This window comes from Phacochoerus africanus, chromosome 1 (assembly GCF_016906955.1).
Source record: "Phacochoerus africanus isolate WHEZ1 chromosome 1, ROS_Pafr_v1, whole genome shotgun sequence".
NCBI lineage: Eukaryota > Metazoa > Chordata > Mammalia > Artiodactyla > Suidae > Phacochoerus > Phacochoerus africanus.
Window position 1 is genome coordinate 241,318,776 of NC_062544.1, and position 20,557 is coordinate 241,339,332.

The 20,557-nt window shown below is 37.9% G+C and overlaps 1 pseudogene; it reads right to left on the reverse strand.

The window, feature by feature from the left end:
- Positions 1 to 1,204: 1,204 nt before the first annotated feature.
- Positions 1,205 to 6,024, reverse strand: LOC125111194 (olfactory receptor 5K1-like; annotated as a pseudogene).
- Between the last annotated feature and the right edge of the window lie 14,533 nt (positions 6,025 to 20,557).

Here is a 20,557-nt window from a genome sequence, read left to right on the forward strand (position 1 = left end):
TCCAAGTTACTTTCTCATATTCACCGCTAGCTCTCACCCATACTGCTGTCAGCATTCTGACTCTGTTCCATGGTTCATCTCCCTCATCCCCATTCACAGTGCCACACTCATTTCCATGAATGTTACCTCCGGTCATACCCATTCATGTTTGTCTCCAAATGTAAACTTTCCCCCACATGTAAAGGCACAGCTACGTCTAATGCTACTTAAGTACTAAATGTCCCAGACTACGAAGATCTCCACTTTCTGAACTCCTGTGCTTGTGAGGGAAAATGCAACGTTGAATCAAATTCGAGCTGGGACCAATGACCTGGTTGGACTTGGGCAAACTCCAAAACACTTCAAAGTATGAGATTTTTGCTAAGGGAAATCACGAAAAGTCATGTCTAACTTCTTGATAGGTTGCAAGTTTGAAATGTCTAGCTTATAACTAGCAGACAATAGGTTCTCCTAAGTGCATTAATTTTTTTCCTTCACATGCGCACATGGGATGATCAATAAGTAATTTTGTTCAGATATTTAAATTTTTGCTATTTTCTACCTCATTTATGCTCCAACAGCACCTCCAGCTTTTTGTTAATGCTATGCGTGTATCACTACTTACATTGGAATCAATCCAGATTAAAGGTATTCCTAATAACAAGCAAAGCAAATAATAATGTCACCCTCCTTTTGAAAATAAACCTGTTCATGAATGACACTGTATATATCATGGACAAACTAGTCAAACTACAGGAAATTTTACAACCAATATAAAGGTATAGGTACCAGATATTTGTTATATTATGCCTTGAGATTCCAGAATATGGCCAACTCTATTAAATGGAGGTAATCCTCTATATAGTGAATAATATTCATAGCATCTTTCAATTTGTTGAAAACTCCAACTTGCTGTACTCTGAAACATATAATTACTGTTGTGATTGAGTATACCTTGACACAGTTTGTGACCTCGGGAGTAATTACTTAGTTCCCTCCTTTTGAAATCTAGTAGATTAAACTTTGGTACACATATTAGCTCTGAACTCTTGCTCTGAACTCCTAATCTTACTCATAGATTGTTGTGTTTCTGCAGTTTAATATTTTCTATAAAGTGGCTGTTTTCTATTTTCTCGACATTACTTGACTTTGGAAATGAAGCTTAATCAAAGGAAAATAAGTTGTCCTTGCAAGATGTTTACTTAAGAATAGTATGACATCTTCTTCATAATATTTTCATGACATTTATTACTTCCTTATTTCTCAGACTGTAAATGAAAGTATTTAATAAGGGAATAATTAGAGTATAAACAAATATCAAGGGGTTTATCTTTATCTTCTTCATTAATTGAATTTGGCCAAAGGTACATGAAGAGAAGAGATCCATAGAATACTGAGACAGAGAGAAGGTGGAATGTACAAATAGATAAGGTTTTTCCTCTGGCCTTCTTGGGATTCAATGTGAAAATTATGAAAAGGATGAAAAAATAAGACATTATTACAGTGGCAATAGTGAAGACCTAAAACAACCCTGCAGAGGGTGATATCATCAATTCATTGGTATAAGGGTCAACACAGGAGAGTCTGTATAATGGAAGAACACCACAAAAAGAAAGTGGTAGATTTGATGTGACCTACAGAAAGTTATCCTGAACAGAAAACCAAAATGAATTGTGGAGGGAGAGCAGGTTTCCAGTTTTGTAGGCCCCTGTGGTCATCTGAATGGAGAGTTTCTTTGATATCCTGGTGTGGGACTGCAGTGGGTTGCAGATGGCTACATAGAGATCATAGACCATTGCTGCCAGGAGAAAGCAGTCTGCAGTTTCAGATCAGCAGAGAAAGTACCATTGTGCCATGCATTCAAAGAGGGAAATTATCCTGTCTTTAGAAAAGAACTTCTCTATTGTCTTGGGGGTCATGGCATAGGAACAACAAGAATCCATCAGGGTAAAGTTACCCAGAAACATTGGGTGCATTGGTGTGTGAGGATGATGCTCTCTGTATATCAATGCCACTCGACCAAGTTTTCCCACAATGATGATAAGACAGATGGTCTGGAACATCAGAAACGAAAGGGTCTTCATCGCTGGGAGATCTGTAAATCCAGGGAGGATCAACCTGTTGTCAAGTGCTGGTTATCCCCAGTTATGTCTACATTCATTGTCTGTTGAGATAGGAACTATCTATATATAAGACAGAGAGGAAGTCTGGGGTTGGTGGATGAAAACTGTTACGTTTGGAATGCATGGGCAATAGAGTCCTACTGTACAGCCCAAGGAACTGTGTGTAACTGGCTCACTTTAGTGTATAATCTAAAATGAAGAACATTTTAAACCATCTATAATGAAAAAAAAAGATTCCAATTCAAATATATATAGCTTTCCTCTTAAATTTTTCTTCTTACAGTAAAGAGTGAGCTTCTTCAAGCTTCTCCTACTGTCTTGTGGTACATGAAGCTCTAGGGGACATTTGTTAGCATAGCATGTCCATTCCTATGACCTCAACTCTGTAAAAATTCACAAGATGATTTTGATGGTTACAGGAGCGGTGCCCATAGTTGCAAAGGTTTGTGTCTATGAATTTATGCAAATATAGTGTATAAATCGACATAATGATGCTCGCTTCACTGTGCCCACACAATTTCACTTTAAATGTTTATGTTAGAGATCCTTAAAATGAATTTAAAATCGCTTTTTGTGTATGTGTATATATAAACTTTTGGATTGAGCAAAAGTTTTTCACATACTCTTCCCACTGGGGTAAATATTTTAAAATCATCATGCAGTAGATATGTTTAATTTGCATTTTAAGAATTGTTTGAAGTTATTAAGGATTAATGAGAGTACTGTTCAGTTTTGAGGAAAGTCAACTCAGAGAACTCAGGAATAAAATATGCATTAATGGTCACCTCTTTATCGCTTTCCCAGTGTCATACCCATTTCCAGAAACATTGAATCTCTCATGCCATTATTCCTATTGAATTTTGCCCAGATAGCTACACCTTTTCTTCCTTTATCTAAAGCTTGGTGTATACATAATGCTACTTAATAAATGTAACTGAATGTCTCTGGTCATACTAATTGCCACACTCTAGACTCTGCAGCATGTCTTATATACACAACACAATCTATGATGGCTTAAGTCTAATCTGCATTGCATTTTGCCACATGTGCTCATATTTTTCTTGTTGTATACTAGCACTTTATGGTTAACTGTAACTTTTATTTCCTATAACAGTTGTACAGTGCTATGGGGGTTAGGCAATACTGATTGCAGTCCTACCTCTATCTCAGTGACATGAGATGGCTTACCTTGTTTGCTGGGTCCTGACAATGATCCTAATGCCTTCTTTGGGAGTCCTTGCAGTGATCCTTAGTGACCACTTCCACAAAATCCGTCTGTTAAATGTGAAGGAGATACTTAAAAGAGAAGTATTCAAAACTTGTCATTTAAAAATTTAAAGTTAATTACAGAAAATATATGAAAACATACAACTCAATGAGAAAAACACATTCAGATTAAAAAAAAAAGGGAGAGAGGAACTAAAAATATGTTTTTACAAAAGACATCCAAAAGGCCAAGAGACAAATGAAAAGATGTTCAACACCATTAATCATTAGAGAAATGCAGATCAAAACCATGATGTGTCACCTTACACATGTCAGAATGCTTGTCATCAGAAAGACAAGGGAAAAGAAATATTGCCTATAATGTGGAAAACGCAGAGTGTGTAGCAACGTCTTGGAGGGAATGTAAATTGTTTTACTCATGATGGGTGCCAATATCGACTTTCCTCACATAACTAAAAACAGAACCACCATGTGCTCCTGCAATTCCCCTTCTGTACATATACATATATACACAGAGGAAATGAAAACAAATTATCCACATGATATATGCACTCCTGTTATAGCAGCATTATGTAAAGTAGCCAATATATAGAAACTCCTAAGTACACCTGTCAGGATGAATGGATAAAAGAGGATGAACATTCGGCCTTAAGAAGGAAGGGTATCATATTTGTCACAACATGCTGAGATAAGTCAGAGGAAGACAACAACTGCATCTGAAAAAGGCAAACTCATAAAAAATAGATTACATAGTGGTTACCAGGGACTCTGGGGTTGGGGAAATAAGAGAGTTAGTGTTTATGAATACAAACTTGCAACTGATAGGTAAATAAGTCTGGGAGATCGAGACTGGATATCAGTTATTCCCACCACAAGAAAGAAATGACAATTACATGACTTGATAGAGTGCTCACTAATGCTGCAATTGGCAATCACATTACTATTTAGAATTTTATCAAATAACATGGTATGAAACTTGAACTTATGCAATGTTATTTGCCAAGTGTGTTTCGTTAAATGTATATCATAAAAATTATTTAGGTACCTCTTATCTGAACTGACTTATCTAATATTTTTATGTTTCTAAGAAAATTATATAAGGTTTTTCTGAAGTGTATCACAGTAGATTCAGACTAACACATAAAAATAAGGTGACCTTATACTTAAGTTTTCTAATATTTAGAAAAAGGGAAAACCGTTTAAATCTTAAATACATTTTTGAGAACAAATTTTAATTTTCCTTAAGTGGCTGTATTCTATCATAATTTAGTGATCTACTAGGAATGTTGAGTGATTTGTATCCTATGCATTTCACGTTGAATATGTTTTGTTTTTCCAGAATCAAATATTAAAATAAAGGCCCTGGATGATAGTTTTGTTTGCTTTCAAGTATTAAATGTTAACCACTTCATTATTCCACTCTAGAAGTTCTTGAAGTATTTAACACCGTTAACTTTGTGTCCTTGCCTGTGTATTTAAGTCTGACTTAAAATCAGACGAGGTCAGTGTGCTTTGCAGTTTGTATCACATTCTAGATTTCCCATAGCCTTCAGCTTTGACAAGAGATAGAAAGAATACGGAGTAACTGAAATCTAAAAACCGCAAAATAGTTTAGATAAATAAATATTAGTGTATGCTAATATTAAAATGAAAAAAATATTAGGATACTTCCTTACTGAAATGTCACTGAAAAAAAGTTTTCTAACACCTCATGTTTGCTTTCTGGTGTTGAATCTCATAGAATTTCAGAATATAAACCTTTCTCTCTAAAACATTTGGGATGAAAAGAATGAAAATAAAAGCAAATAGGTTAGAGTTGATAATTATGTTCCTTACCATGGAAAGTTCAAATTTTCCATCAAGTCCTAGGTGATAGCCCTGCACCAATATCAGTACATTTCTGTAGAGAGATTCAGTGGCCAAAACCCATCAGGATGCACTGGGAGATACTGAGGTCAAGCAAATTACCTTTATTAAAGTCACTAAGATCATTTTATGGTAACCAAGTGATTCTTATGTAATTGACATCATTTTAAACCTCTTTTTATCATTTGGCATAAGTTCTATCTGAGCAGAAAAGAATCTCATGTTGGCCTGATGTTTTATTGTAGGTTTAATATGGTTTATTAGAATTTTGTGAGGAGACTAGAATCTGTTGTAAGTTTACCACAGGGTCATCTGTGAGCTGATTTGTCCTGATGCTTTTGCAAAATGCCATCAGAAACTCTAATATTATTCCTTAGTCCCATATATAAATTATCTAGACTGTTCTTCCTTTTCAGTATTCCCCAGCTGCCTTTATCTTTTTTACTCTGTTTTTCTCCACTTCATGCCACTCGTCACTCTTCAGTATATTACATATATATTTGTTCGTACCTTTAGAGCTAGTCCCTCTCTTCTGCTCTCCCGCGATTAGCATACAGGCTTAAAAGGGATAGGACTTCTCTATTATGTTCATCCCCGTTATGTTCAATCCCAGACATTGATATTATGTGGCAATTTACAGTGGTCAGGAAATATTTGTCAAATGGAAGAAAATCACTATCCCCCCTTGATCAATAATTTGAAAATGTCTTTCATTAGTTTTCAAACAACTCTGTTTTTAATTTTGATATTTCAGATGCTCTACTGTCTTTGTGTATGTGACATACAACCTTGATTTCTGCTTCTTCCCCAGGACATGACCCTTGGCCATGTTTGTTCCATCACTATTCCTGTGTGCACTTGCATTGTTAATTTACTCATAAATTTTCCTTCAACTAAAACACCACTTTCAGCCTCTCTTCTTATCCCAATCTATGCATTCTTTTTTTCATATTTTAATGATTTTTATTTTTTCCATTATAGCTGGTTTATGAGTATTCTGTCAATTTTCTATTGTACAGCAAGGTGACACAGTCCCACATACACGAATACATTCTTTTTTCATACATTATCATGCTCCATCAAAAGTGACTAGATATCATTTCCAGTGCTATACAGCAGGATCTCATTGCTTATCCATTCCAAAGTCAATAGTTTGCATCCACTAACCCCAAATTCCCAATCCATCCCACTCCCTCCCCCTCCCGCTTGGCAACCACAAGTCTGTTCTCCACGTCCATGGTTTTCTTTTCTGTGGAAAGGTTCATCTGTGCCATATATTAGATTCCAGATACAAGTGATATCATACGGTATTTGTCCTTCTCTTTCTGACTTAGTTCACTCAGTATGAGAGTCTCTGGTTCCATCCACGTTGCTACAAATGGCATTATTTTGTTTTTTTTTTATGGCTGAATCGTATTACATTGTATATATATACAACTTCTTCTTAATCCATTCATCCGTCGATGGACATTTAGGTTTTTTCCATGTCTTGGGTATTGTGAATAGTGCTGCAATGCACATATAGGTGCATGTGTCTTTTTCAAGGTAAGTTTTGTCCAGATATATGCCCAAGAGTGGGATTGCTGGGTCATATGATATTTCTATGTAGAGTTTTCCAAGGTACCTCCATACTCTTTTCCTTAGTGATTCTGCCAACTTACATTCCCACCAGCAGAGCAGAAGGGTTCCCTTTTCTCCACACCCTCTCCAGCATTTGTTATTTGTGGACTTGTTAATGATGGCCATTCTGACTGGTGTGAGGTGGTACCTCATAGCAGTTTTGATGTGCATTTCTCTAAGAATCAGTATTGTAGAGCATTCCATGTGTGTGTTGCCCATCTATATATCTTGGGAGAAATGTCAGTTGAGGTCTTTTGCCCATTTTTCCGTTGTGATTTTGGTTTTTGGAGAGCATGTTGTCTAGTCTCCATGTACTTGGTTTTTTTCTCATTTCTTTTCCTGTGGTTGATTTCTAGTTTCATGTCATTGTGGTCAGAGAAGATACCTGAAATAATTTCTATGCTATTAAATTTGTGGAGGTTAGCTTTGTGTCCCAGTATGTAATCCATCCATGAAAATGTTCCATGTACCCTTGAGAAGAATGTATATTCTGATTTTTTTAAATTTAATTTTCTGAAAATGTCCGTTAAGTCTATTTTTTTCTACTGGGTCATTTAGGATCTCTGTTGCCTTATTGATTTTCTATCTAGAGGATCTGTCCATTGATGTGAGGGGGTGTTAAAGGTTCCTTCTATGATTGTATCCCCATCAACTTCTCCTTTTATGTCTGCTAGTATTTGTTGTAGGTATCTGGGTGGTCCTATATTGGGGGTATATATATTGATGATTGAAGTATCCTCTTCTTGAATGGATCATTTCATCATTACATAGTGCCCTTCTTTGTCTTTCTTTATGGCCTTTTTTAAAAAGTCTGTTTTGTCTGATATGAGTATTGCAACTCCTACTTTCCTGTGTTGTCCATTGGCATGAAATATCTTTTCCCATTTCCTCACCTTCGATCTATATGTGTCCTTTGCCCTAAGGTGAGTCTCTTGTAGACAGAAAATTGTACGTTTTTGCATTTTTTTTTTTGGAATCTTCCTTTCTGTGTATTTTGATTTAAGCATTTGATACATTGACATTTAATGTAATTGTTGAGAAATATGTGTCTATTGCCATTTTATACCTTGTTTTCCAGTTGACTCCATGGTTCTTCTTTCTTCCTTTCTTTTTTTGGTTGTATGATTTCCATTTATTTTACCCTTGTGTAATTTTCTCTTTAGTCTTTGTGAATGTAATGTTTGGTTTTGATTTGTGGTTGCCCTTATTTTCTTAGTATGTTAACCCCTTCCTGTATCTGCTTGCTTTTTTAGCCTGGTAGTCATATAGGTTCAAGCACAGTATTAAAAAAAAAAAGTCTATATTTTCTTACTTCCCTTGCCCACATTCTGTGATTTTGAAGTCCATTCTTAACATGCTCAAGTTTGTCCTTTTGATGTTACTTGTATTTACCATCACTGTGACAGTAGTTTATTTTTTCCACTCTTAACATCGGTATACTGGCTTATTTAAGTGATTGCTTTCCAGCTGTTTCCTCCTCCTATTTCGTCTTACTTCTTTTTTTTTTAATTTAGGGAAGCCCTTTCAGTACTTCTTTTAGAATGAGTTTAGTATTGCTCTACTCTTTTAAATGATATTCTTGCTGGATAGAGTATTCTAGGCTGCAATTTTTTTCCTTTCAGAATTTGAATATATCTTGCCTCTTTCTTCTATCCTATAGGGATTTGGTAGAGAAATCAGCTGATAGGCCTATGGAACTTCCCTTATAATTAATGATTTGTGTTTCTCTTGCAGCCTTTAGAATCCTCTATCTGTACTTTTTGCCGTTTTTATTATAATACGTCTTGCTGTGGGCCTATTTGGGTTCAACGTGTTTGGGGCCCTCTGTGCTGACTGTGTCTTGAAACATAGAATTGTTTACATTTGGAAAAATTTCAGACCTAAGTTCGTTACATAGATTTTTAATCCCCTTCTCTTTGGCTTCTCCTTTTGGAATTCCTATTATGCCTCAGTTGGCCTGCTTTATATTATCCCATGGGTCTCCTATATGCTTTAATGTTTCTTATTTTATGTGGTTTTCTGTCTGCCGCCCTGATTGGGTGATTTCCTTTGTTCTATCTTCCAAGTGACTAATTTGCTCCTCTGCATGATTCTTTCTGCTCTTTAGTGTCTTTAGCTCAGTTCGCATTTCTGCAAATGGATTTTCTGATTTTTCTGTGTCCCTCCTTATATATTCTAGTTCCCTTTTAAAATAATCTGCATTAGTGTTGTTTATATCTGCTTTTAATTGCTTGCTATGCAGCCTTAATTCCTTCAGTATTTTCACTACCTCCCTTTTGAACTCAGTGTCTATCAAATTGCAGAGGTCTGTTTCATTTTTTTGCTGCTTCTGGTGACTTCTCCTGTTCTTTTGACTGGGAATGGTTCCTGAGCTTCTTCATCTTGCTCATGTTTTTCTTTTTCTGTGAGTTTAGGGAAAGTAAACTGTAGTCTTTGGGGGCTACTTCTATGCAAGAACCCCCCTTTGTATTTTGTGGGGGGGTTACTATTAATTTTTGGCATGGGAGTTTGAATATTTGCTGTCTCTTTCTTTGGTGTGAGCAGGCTGTTATCCTGAGGGTGCTAATTGTGTTTCCAGGGAGGAGGCAATGGGTAGAGCTAGTAGTCAGTGCCTGAGTTCTGGGCTCTTAACAGGTGCAAGGTCCTGCAGGAAGGTGGTGCAGGCTACTCCTAGTTGCAGGGCCCTGGGAAGTGGTAAGGAGCCTTAGGCAGATTTATGAGGTGCCCATGGCATTTGGCAGTGGTGGCAGCAGGGTGTGTGGGTTCCCAGTGGAGTGAGAGCAACAATAGGTGGTGTTCAGTCACAGGGCCATCCTCTGAGGTGCCCTCTGAGGTGACTGGGGCCTCAAGTGATGCCTCTTCAGGGACCTGTAGTGGTAGCAAGCCATGCGCACCCCTGGAGTCAGAGAAAATAGCTGTGGTTTGCCAACACCCCCTGTAGACCACACAGGATGCACCCCATTCTACTTAGCCCACCTAGGAGGTGCTGCACAGACTGCTCCTTGTTGCAGGGTCCTAGGAAGAGACAGTGATCAAGCATGTGGGCAGTGCCCAGAGCATTTGGTAGTGGCAGCAGCAGGGTGGGTATGTTCCCAGAGGTGTGAAAGCAACCACAAGTGGTGTTCTGGGCAGTTTCCTCCTCTATGATGGCCTCTGAGATGGCTGGGGCTGCAAGTGGTGCCTGTTCAGAGAGCCCTCATGGCAGTGGGCCACTCCCAACTCTGGAGTCAGTTACAACTGTGGTGTTTTGCCACTGCCACCTGTAGACCATGCAGGAAGCACCCCGTTCCACTTAACCCATGCAGGAGGTGCTGTAGCAGCTGCTCCTAGTTCTGTGGTTCTCAGTGAGGACAGTGATCAAGTGTCTCAGCACTGCCCAGTGAATTTAGCAGTGGCAACAGCAGGGTGGGTATGTTCCTAGGGGGTGAGAGCAGCAACAGGTGGTGTTCAGGTGCAGTTTCCTCTTTTTTGCTGACCTCTGAGGTGACTTATGTCACAGTAGAACCTGTACACAGAGTCTAGGGGTGGAAGGCCACACCTCCCTCTGGTTTCTGAGATGAGTGCTTTGGTTGTCCCTGCCACCTGTAGATCACACAATAGGCACCACATCATACTCAGCTCCAATTTCCCTTAGGCCACACAAGAGTTGCCCAGCCACCCATAACCCACACAAAACACCTGGTCTCCCATAGCTTGAGCAGGTGTCTTCTCACCACCTATAGACTGAGCCAGAGGCACCCCACCCTCTGAGAGCCTGCAAGTGTGCAAGAAGATTCCTATGCTGGTTTTCCCCTCCTCCTCTCACCCTCCCCAACAATGGTGCCTTGCTTCTCCTGCAGGCCCAGACCTCCTCCTAGGTTCCTTGAGCTATGGAGTTCCACTCCCCAGCCCATAGCTCACCACTCTCCAGCCTGTGGCGCAACACTCCCTAGCCCCTCAGGTAGTCTCCACATGGCCAAACCTAGTCCCCTCCCTAGAACTGACCTCTGGAGCCTACGTCTCAGCTCCCAGCACCCACCCTAGCATTTCAGGCTGTGTTGTCCAGGGCAGTGGTGCAGGTGATCTGTGTCTCTCACTCTACTTTTCCCTCCTCAGTCCAGCAGCTGCTGTCCTTTCTTTCTTTCTTTCTTTCTTTCTTTCTTTCTTTCTTTCTTTCTTTCTTTCTTTCTTTCTTTCTTTTCTTTTCTTTCTTTTTTTTTTTTTTTGCAAGGTGAGGTCCCTCCACCTTAGCTGATCTCCTGGTTAGAGGCTTCCCAGCCGGTTGCTTTGTTGTCTCTTTTACAATTCCCTTTCAGGAATGCTAGTCCCATCTTGATTTCTTTAATCTCTCTTTTATTCTTTTTTTCTTTTCTTCTACCCAGTGTGTCACTAGTTTCTTGTCTTTTTGGAGGTTTAAGTTCTTCTTCCAGCGTTCAGTAGAGGTTCTGTGTGAATTGTCTTAAATTTAGATGTGTTTTTTTTTTTTCTTGATTTGCTTGTGGGAAATGTGAGCATGATGTCTAACTCCTCTGCCATCTTGATCCTTCTGTCTCTTGTCATATTAATTGACCATAGGTGTATGAGTTTATCTCTGGGCTCTCTATTTTGTTCTGTTGATCTGTGTGCCTATTTTTGTGCCAGTCTATGCTGTTTTAATTACTGTAGCTTCATAGTAGAGTCTGAAGTCTGAGAGAGTTATGCCTTCAGGTTTGTTCTTTTTTCCCAAGATTGCTGTGCCTATGAGTGTCATTTTGGTTCCTTTTGAATTTGGGGATTATTTGTTCTACTTCTGTGGAAAATGTCCTGAGTTTTTTGATAGGAATTGCATTAAATCTGTAGATTGCTTTGGTTAGTATGGCCATTTTAATAGAATTAATTCCCCCAGACCAAGAGCACTAGATAACTTTCCATTTCTTTGAGTCAACTTCAATTTTCTTCATCAATGGTTTAAAGTGTTCAGCATATACATGTTTATTTCATGTCCCTGGTTAAGTTAATTCCTGAGTGTTTTATTCTTTTAGATGTGGTTTTAAGTCAGATTTTTTTTTTCACCTTTCTCGCTCTGATATTTTATTTTCAGTGAATGAAAAAGCAACAGATTTAACATATTAATGTTTTATCTTCCAACATTGATGAATTCATTTAATAATTGTAATAGTGTTTTTTTTTTTTTTTTGTGGTGGAGTCTAGGGTTTTCTGTACATAATACCATATCATTGAGAAGTAGTACCAGTTTTACTTCTTCCTTTCCAATTTGCATGCCTTTTACTTTATTTATTTTTGCCTGACTGCTCTGGATAGCACTTTCAATCTTATATTTAATGGAAATGGTAAGAAAGAGCATCATTGTGTAGTTCTTGAATTCAGAGGACAGCTTTTTGCTTTTTACCATTGAGTATGATTTTTGTTTTTGCTTTTTAGGGCCATGACCCTGGCATATGGAGGTCCCAGGCTAGGGGTCATATCAGAGCAATAGCTGCCTGTGTGAAGAGTTTATAATAAATGGCCTTTATTTTGTTGAGTATGTTCCCTCTCACTTAGATAAGTGTTTTTATCATGAATGTAGGTTGAATTTGGTTATATGATTTTTTCATCTATTTGGATGATCATGTAGTTTTTATCTTTCCTTTTGTTAATGTGGTATGTCACAGTGCTTGATTTGCAAATGTTGCAACATGCTTCTAACCCTCAAATAAGTCCAAATTGACTAATTTGTAACTTTTGTATGTACTGTTGAATTTGGTTTGCTAATATTGTGTTGATGATTTTGCATCTATATTCATCAATGATATTTGCCTATAATTTTCCTTTTCATATTGTCTTTGATTTTGATGTCAAGGTAATGTTGGCCTCATAGAAATGACTTGGGAGTATCTCCTCCATTAAAATTGTTTGGAATAGTTTGAGAAAAATACATTTTAGTTATTCTATCTATTTTTGATATGATCCCCCTGTGAAACCATCTTGTCCATGACTTTTGTTTACTGAGTTGTTTTCTTTTTTCATTAAAAACTTGATTTCACTGCTAGTGATCCATCTGTTCAAATTATCTGTTTCTTCACTATTCAACTTTGCTGGCTGAATGGTTTTAGAACTTTGTCTTTCCTCTAGGTTGTTCAACTTGTTGTCATAAAACTCTTCATATTGTTGTCTTACGATGTTTTTGTATCTCTCTGGTATCAGTTGTAATTTCTCCTTTTCATTTCTTATTTTGTTTGATTGGGTCCTCTCTTTTTCTTCATGGTAAGCCTGGCTAAGGGTCTATGAATTTTTAAAATCTTTTCAACAATTCATCTCTTGTCTTAATTGATATTTTCTATTGTTTTTGGTCTCTTTTTTTTTTCTGCTTCCTCTCTGGTCTTTATTATGTCCTTCCTTCCGCTGACTCTGGACTTTATTCTGCTTTCTAATTCTTTTAGCTAGTAAGCTACGTTGCATAATGAAAACTTTTAAAAAATTCTTGAGGTAGGCCTTTATTAATTTAAACTTACCTCTTGGGACTGTTTTTGCTGCATTCCATATGTTTTGGCATGTTATGTATCCATTTTCATTTGCCTTTGATTTCTTCTTCAACCCACTGTTTTTTTTTTTTTTTCATGGAGTGTTGTTTAGTTTTCCCATGTTGTTCCCTTCTCATTTTCATTTCCCTAATTGTTTCTAGTTTCACACCATTGTGACTGAAAAAAAAAAAAGATGATATAGTTTCTATCCCCTTAAATTTTTTGAGATTTGTTTTATGGATCATCATGTGATCTCACCTGAAGAACATTCCATGTGCCCTTCAAAGAATGTGTTTTTAGCTGTTTTTGAATTGACCATTCTATAGATACCTTTAGGTCTTACTGGTCTGTTGTATCATTGTGAGTACATATATCTTGATGATTTTCTCTCTGGATGACACATCCTCTGTTGTAAGTAAGGGTGTTAAGGTCCCCTATGATTATTGCATTATTGTCAATTTCTCCCTTTATATCGGTTATGATATGGTTATATATTTATGTGCTCTTGCGTTAGGTTGAATATATATTACTGAGTATAATATCCTTTTCTTTTATTGATGTTCTTATCATTACATAATACTGTTCTTTGCATTTTACTATACCTTTTGTGTTAGTCTTTTTTTGTCTATTAGTATTATTGCTACTCCTGCTTACTTGTCATTTCCATTTCCATGAAATGCAAGTCATTTTGCATCCTCTCATCTTCAGTCTTTCTGTATCATTCCCCAGAAGTGAATCTCTTAAAGGCAGTGTACTAAATGGTCTTGTTTTTGATTCAAGCAGCTAACCTGTGCCTTTTGATCTGAGCATTCATTCTATTGGTACTTAAAGTAATTATCGATAAGTATGTACTTATGATTGTTTTATTACTTGTTTATTACTTGACTTCTGGTTGTTTTTGTAGATTTTTCCTGTTCATTCTTTCCTTCTTTTTTCTTTCTTATTGGTGGCTTTATGATTTTATTGAGGAATATGCTTGTATTCCTTTCTTTTTGATTTTTGTATATTTATATTAGGTTTCTGATGTGTGGCTACTATGGTCTTCCTAAATGTAGCCCTGTATTGTATCTGCATTTTTTAAATGGTGAATCATTTAAGTTAATATCATTCTATAGCTTTAACTCTTGTCACTGGCATTTTGTGTTTCTGGTGACGTATTTTTTTTTTTTTATTTTTTTTGGTTAGGGCTGCAGCATGGCATATGGAAGGTCCTGGTCGAGGGATCCAATTGGAGCTGTAGCTGCCAGACTCTGCCACAGACACAGCAATGACAGATTTTATATATATACAAACATATATATGTATATATATGAGATATATAAATAAAATTATATAAATATGATTCACTTTGGTGTATACTGGAAACTAACACAGCATTGTAAGTCAGCTGTACTCCAATAAAATTCAAATACTCAGTGTTTAGAACAATAATTTTCCCTAATTCCATTCAGACTTTTTTTACATAAGTTTTGAATTGTTTGTCTGGTAAACTCTTTATTGATATTTTTATTATTTATTTTTTGTCTCTTGCTCTTTCAGTTAAGACTAATTCTTCTGCCTTTTCATTTTGCTTAACTTGTCTGTCTATGTAAGATTAGGCCAAACAGTTACCTTTTATGATCTTGAACAAAAGGATGAACTCCAACACAAGACTTTCCCAGTACCGATTGCATGCCTTTGTTGGAAGAGCTGGATTGGATATGGATGCCAGGGCCATATTTCCTCAGAGTGTGCTGGCAGCTGTCCCCTAGATAGAGGCTGGGGCTGGAGATGGGCGTTCTGATTCTAGTGCTGTGTATGAGGTGAACTTTCCTCTGTGTTCTTTGGCTCTCACCACGCTGTCAGTGGTGAACTCTAATTACAAGTTGTTGGAGCAGAAGCCCTGAGAATTGGGCTTGAGCTGGCTGTGCTACCTTTGTTTATGTGTTTTTTGCTCTCCCTGCACTAAGTCCTTTGCTCTAAGGGAGGAGAGTGCTGAAGCCATTGCATCCAGTGCACAGATGCAGGTTTGCCATACTACATATATAGACATCTGTAACTCTTCTCAGACACAGCCTTGGATGCAAGTCCCCTTGGTCTCAGTCAGTCACTGCCTCCTGCCTCCTCCACTGAGGACCCCGCTCTGTTCAGAACCATTTTGCAGGGCTGGTGGGGGCCTGTGTGGACTCTTGGTAGTGTTGGGAGCTTAGCTGTGACAGAATAGTCACTTTCAGATATTTAGATGGCTTCTGAAATGACACATGACTAAGCACAAACAGGACAGTGGCTATAACCATCCTACCTAAGCTCTGCCCCTGGACTGGGTTGCTTGCTGCTTCCGTGGTTGAGTATTGGCTGATCCAGATCTGGTACATCATTGTGATGTAAACTGAGCAAGTCTGGATCACTCAGTAGATATGGTTTGGGGCTCATGGCAAGCCTACTGAGGGACACTTGGCAGGTGCTAGGGAACACCTCTTTCCACCCTGCTTAGGAGCAGGTCTCCTCTGTTTCTCAGAGTTGATGACTGTTCCCAGACCTGCTTCTCCTTCTGTGTTGTAGCAACTTCCCACAAGGCAGGGAGGGCCTGTAGGTTCTTCCTGCATGCATCAGGGAAGAGCTGTGATAGAGAAGCTGATGTCAGAGCTCTGGGACATTTCTGAGGTGCTTTTTGAATAATTTCCAGCGATGGGCAACACTGGCCCACCTGGGCTCTGCCCAGCACCAGCTTGCATTTACACCCGACAGTCAAGTGTTTTTCATGGTCCTTGTTGCCCTAGATCCAGTGCTGCAGAGTGAAGTGATGGAAGTGAGGCTGGAGTTTTCACTTGGCTCAGTCAGGGCTACATGGCCAGCCAATCACGGAAAACCTGACAGTGAGTGGAGAAGACCTCTCAGTTCCCCATGTCAGGTGTTAGTCAGCACAAGGGTTCTGCTCATGAGCAATGTCCAGGCTTCTAAAGCATTGCTTTTTGTCCCAGTGAATTTCCAGCCAGCAAAGGGTGGCTTGTATCCTCCACATAGAACCTCACGACCAGGATGCCCAATCAGATATTTGGCCCACTCTCTGCTAATGGTGGATGTCTATCCAGTAAATTTCCCTTTTAGTAAGAATCTCCTCCCAGGCTAGAGATTCCAAACTAATCACTTTTATTTCCTTCTTGTCCAATAAGTGGGTGTCTTCCTTAATGCCTTGGCTTTACATGGACCATTATGCCATTCTCCAGTTAGTTTTCAAGGAGAATTTTTCCACATATAGATATGTATTTTTATGTGTTCATTCGGAGAGGTGAGTTCCACATCCTCTTACTCTATGGTCTTGTTCTCCCTGTAGTACTGGTACTAATTTTCTTTAGGTTGAGAACTTCACGAGTGTAACCATCTCATCCTGGATTTGTTTCATGGTTGTTTTTTTATTACTGACTCAGTCTATTCCTAGTAGTCATTCTGTTCCAAATTTCTATTTCTTCATGGTCCAGTCTTGGGAAGGTGTATGCTTCTGTGAATTTGTCCATTTCCCCTAGATTTTCCAATTTATTGCCATATAACTCTTCACTATGTTCGCTTATGTTCCTGTGTATTTCTCTGGTGTCAGTTGTAATGTCTCTCATTTCTCATTTTGAGTCCTATCATTTTTTTCTTAGTTTATCTAGTGATTTGTCAGTTTTGTGTATTCTTTATCAAAATAAGCACATTTTCACTCATATTGTTATTGTTTTTCTAGTCTTTATGTTCTTTCTTTTTTTTCTGCTTCCAGTGACATTGAACATTATTGCTTCTTCTTTCTCTATTTCTTTGAGTTGCACAGCTAGGGCATTTATTTGCTCTCTTTCTTGTACACTCATATAGGCATTTATCACATTGTACTTCATTCTTAGTATATGCTTGTTGCATTTCGTAATCATAGTTATGCTCTAACTCCTTTTTTGTAACATGATGCACTCCCGTTTTTATCCCAAAGGATTTTTAAATTTCATATTGATTACTTCTCTGTCATCTGGGCTATTAAGTAACATGTTGTTTAATCCCCTTATATTTATGAATTTTCCAGTTTTCTTACAACTGACCTCATACCATTCGAGTATGAAAAGTTTTCCATATTTTTTTCCAGTATTTTTTAGTATATTGATAATTATTTTATGGACCAACATGTGATCTCTCTTGGAGAGTATTTCATGTGTACTTGAAGATGTGTATTCTGTTTCTTTTAGGTGGAATATTCTGTCTATGTTTATTAAATTCACCTTATCTAGCATGCGCCTTGAGACCAAAATTGTCCATTTCTTCTGGGTTGTCAAATTTGTTGGCATATATAATTATTCCTAGTGTTCTCTGATTATTGTATATTTCTATACTATCTGTTGCGATTTATAGTTTCTCACCTCTTTTTTTTTTTTTTTTAATTTGGGTCCTCACTCTCTCCTCTTGGTGCATCTTGCCAGATGTATTTCAGGTTTGTTTACCCACTCAGAGAACCAGCTCTTGATGGTAATGATTTTTTTCTGTTGCTTTTGAATCCCTACTGTTTTGATTTCCTCTCTGATCTTTAGACCCTGTTATTTCCTTCCTTCTGCTGACCTTAGGATTTGCTTGTATTTTTCTTTTCTTTTTTTTTTTGGTGGTAGTTTAAGTTATTGATTTGAGATGTTTTTCTTCTTTGTTGAGGAAGGCTTATATCACTAGGACCTTCCCTCTAAGAAGGCGTTTTGAGGCATCCCATCAATTTTGAATGGTGTGTTTTCATTGTCATTTGTATCAAGGTATTTTTAATTTCCTTTTTGATTTCCTCATTGCCCCATTGATTTCTTAGTACCATGTTTTTTAGTCTCCATGCTGTCAGGTATTTTGCATTTCTTTTCCTGCTGTTAATTTCTAGTTTCATGCCATTATGGTTAGGGAAGAAGCTTGAAATAATTTCTGTATTCTTAGATTGGTTTAGGTTAGTTTTGTGCCCCAGGGTGTGGTCAATCCAGATCATATTCCATGTGCACTGGAAAAGAATGTATATTCTGGCTTTTTGATCTTCATTTTTTTGGATGTAATGTCCTGAAAATATCACTTAATTCTAATTGTTCTATTGTGTCATTTAGGATCTCTGTTGTCTTATTGATTTCTATCTAGAAGATCTGTCCATTGTTATGAGCGGGGTGTTAAAATCTCCTACTATTATTGTATTCCCATCAATTTCTACTTTTATGCCTGTTCATACTTGTTGTATGTATTTGTGTGCTCCCACATTAGGGGCATATATGGTGATAAGTACAATATTCTTTCTGTGGGTTAATACTTGTACCAGAAAATAGTGTCCTTCTTTTTCTTTCTCTATGGCCTTCTTGTTAAAGTCTGTTTTGTCTGATATGCATATTGAGGCTCCTGATTCCCTGTCTTTTCCATTCACATGAAAATCTTCTTCCATCCACTCACTTTCAATGTACATGTTTCATTACCCTATGGTGAGTCTTTTATAGGCAGCCTATTGTAGGCTTTTTTCCCCCTATATCCAGTCTTCCACTGTCTTGTCATTTGATTGGAGCATTCAGCATTCAGGCATTCAGCATTACCTTAAAATTCATTGAAATTTAAGGTAATTATTGATACATATGTATTCATGTGTTTGAAACCTTGTGTTCTGTTGATTCTGTTTTTCCCTTGTTCCTTTCTTTTTCTTGTTTTGGTTGGGTGAGTTCCTTTTATTTTGTGTGTGTGTCATGTTCTTATTAGTTTTTGTGAATGTATTATTTGGTTTTGACTTGTGGTTACCCACTTTTTCACATATGTGAACTCCTTCCTGTCTCTGCTTTCTTTAGACTGAGAGTCATACAGGCTCAAACACATTCTAAAAAAAGAGTCTAGATTTTCTTACTTTCCTTCCCCACATCTTATGATTTTGATATCCCTTTTTACATCATGACAATTATCCTTTTGCTGTCCCCTTATTTATCATTGCTCGCAGAAATAGTTTTTTTTTTTTCTTTTTTCTCTTAGATGTCTATACTGGCTTATTTAAGTGATTACTTTCCTATTGTGATTTCCTTCATCCTGTGTATTCTTACTTCCTTCCCGTTTAGAGGAGACCTTTCAGTATTTCTTTTAGAATGGGTTTATTATGGCTTATTCTTTTGAGTTTTTGTTTGTCAGAGAATTTCCTTATTTCTCCTATGTTAAATGCTAATGTTGCTGGGTAGAATAGTCTAGGCTGAAAACTTGTCCCTTTTAGAAATTTGAACATATCACTGCTCAGGCTTTTGGCTGAGATCATGTGTAGAAATGTGAATATATCATGCCACTCTCCTCTGGCTGGCCTGTAACATTTCTGTAAAGAAATAGGCTCATAACCTTATGGGTGGGTGTTCCCTTAGAACCAACTCTTTGTTATTTCTCCTACTACCTTTAGAATCCTCTTTTAATCTGCTGTGGTCTTGGAGGGTTATTTGCATGTGGAATTGTCCCTGGGTAGCTTGTGAGGATTTAGTTTGTATGTTTTGGATGTGAGGGCTGCTTTTGGTTTTGATATTTGCTGTCTGTTTCCTCCGTGTTTGCAGCCCATAATCCCATGGATGGTGGATGTGCACAGGTATGACCTGCATGTGCTCCAAGCAGGATGATGCAATCAGCAGTGCATATAGCCAGTGCCTGTTTGCTGGGCCTTTGGTAGTGGTGAGGACACACTGGGAGGTGGGGGCACAGGCTTCTCGTGGCTACAAGGTCCTGAGCACTGACAGTTACCCTCAGGGATCCGGAGGCTATGTCCAGACCCCTTACTAGCATCGATGGCAAGGTGTGTGGGTGTCCATGGGGCTGAGGGCAACAGGTGGCACTTGGTTGCAAGGTCCTCCTTGGTGGTGATAATCCCTGAGGTGACTGGGGCTGCAGGCAGTGCCTGTTCACACTACCATTTATGGTGGCAGGCTCTGTCCACCTCAGAGGCCACGATGGCTGTGGTAGTATGCATTCATTGACTATGGCCTCACAGGAGGCACCAAGATGCCTGAGATCTTGCCCTGGGGCAGACAAAGATGTTCCTATGGTGGACTGCCATAATGCTATGCATATATCAATACTGAATATTGTAGTTCAGTCCTGGTTATTAATATTGCTAATAGCAAGGAAGGCAAGTAATAATATGAGAGGAAAAAAGCCTTTTTAATTAATAAATTCAGAGATCACACTGTCATATATGATGGAAAACTGGTCAAAGTACATGAACATGTACAATCATAGGGTGTTCAAAATGAATAACATCAATTTCAACTACAGGTTGATAAATGGCCACATGTTCAGAAA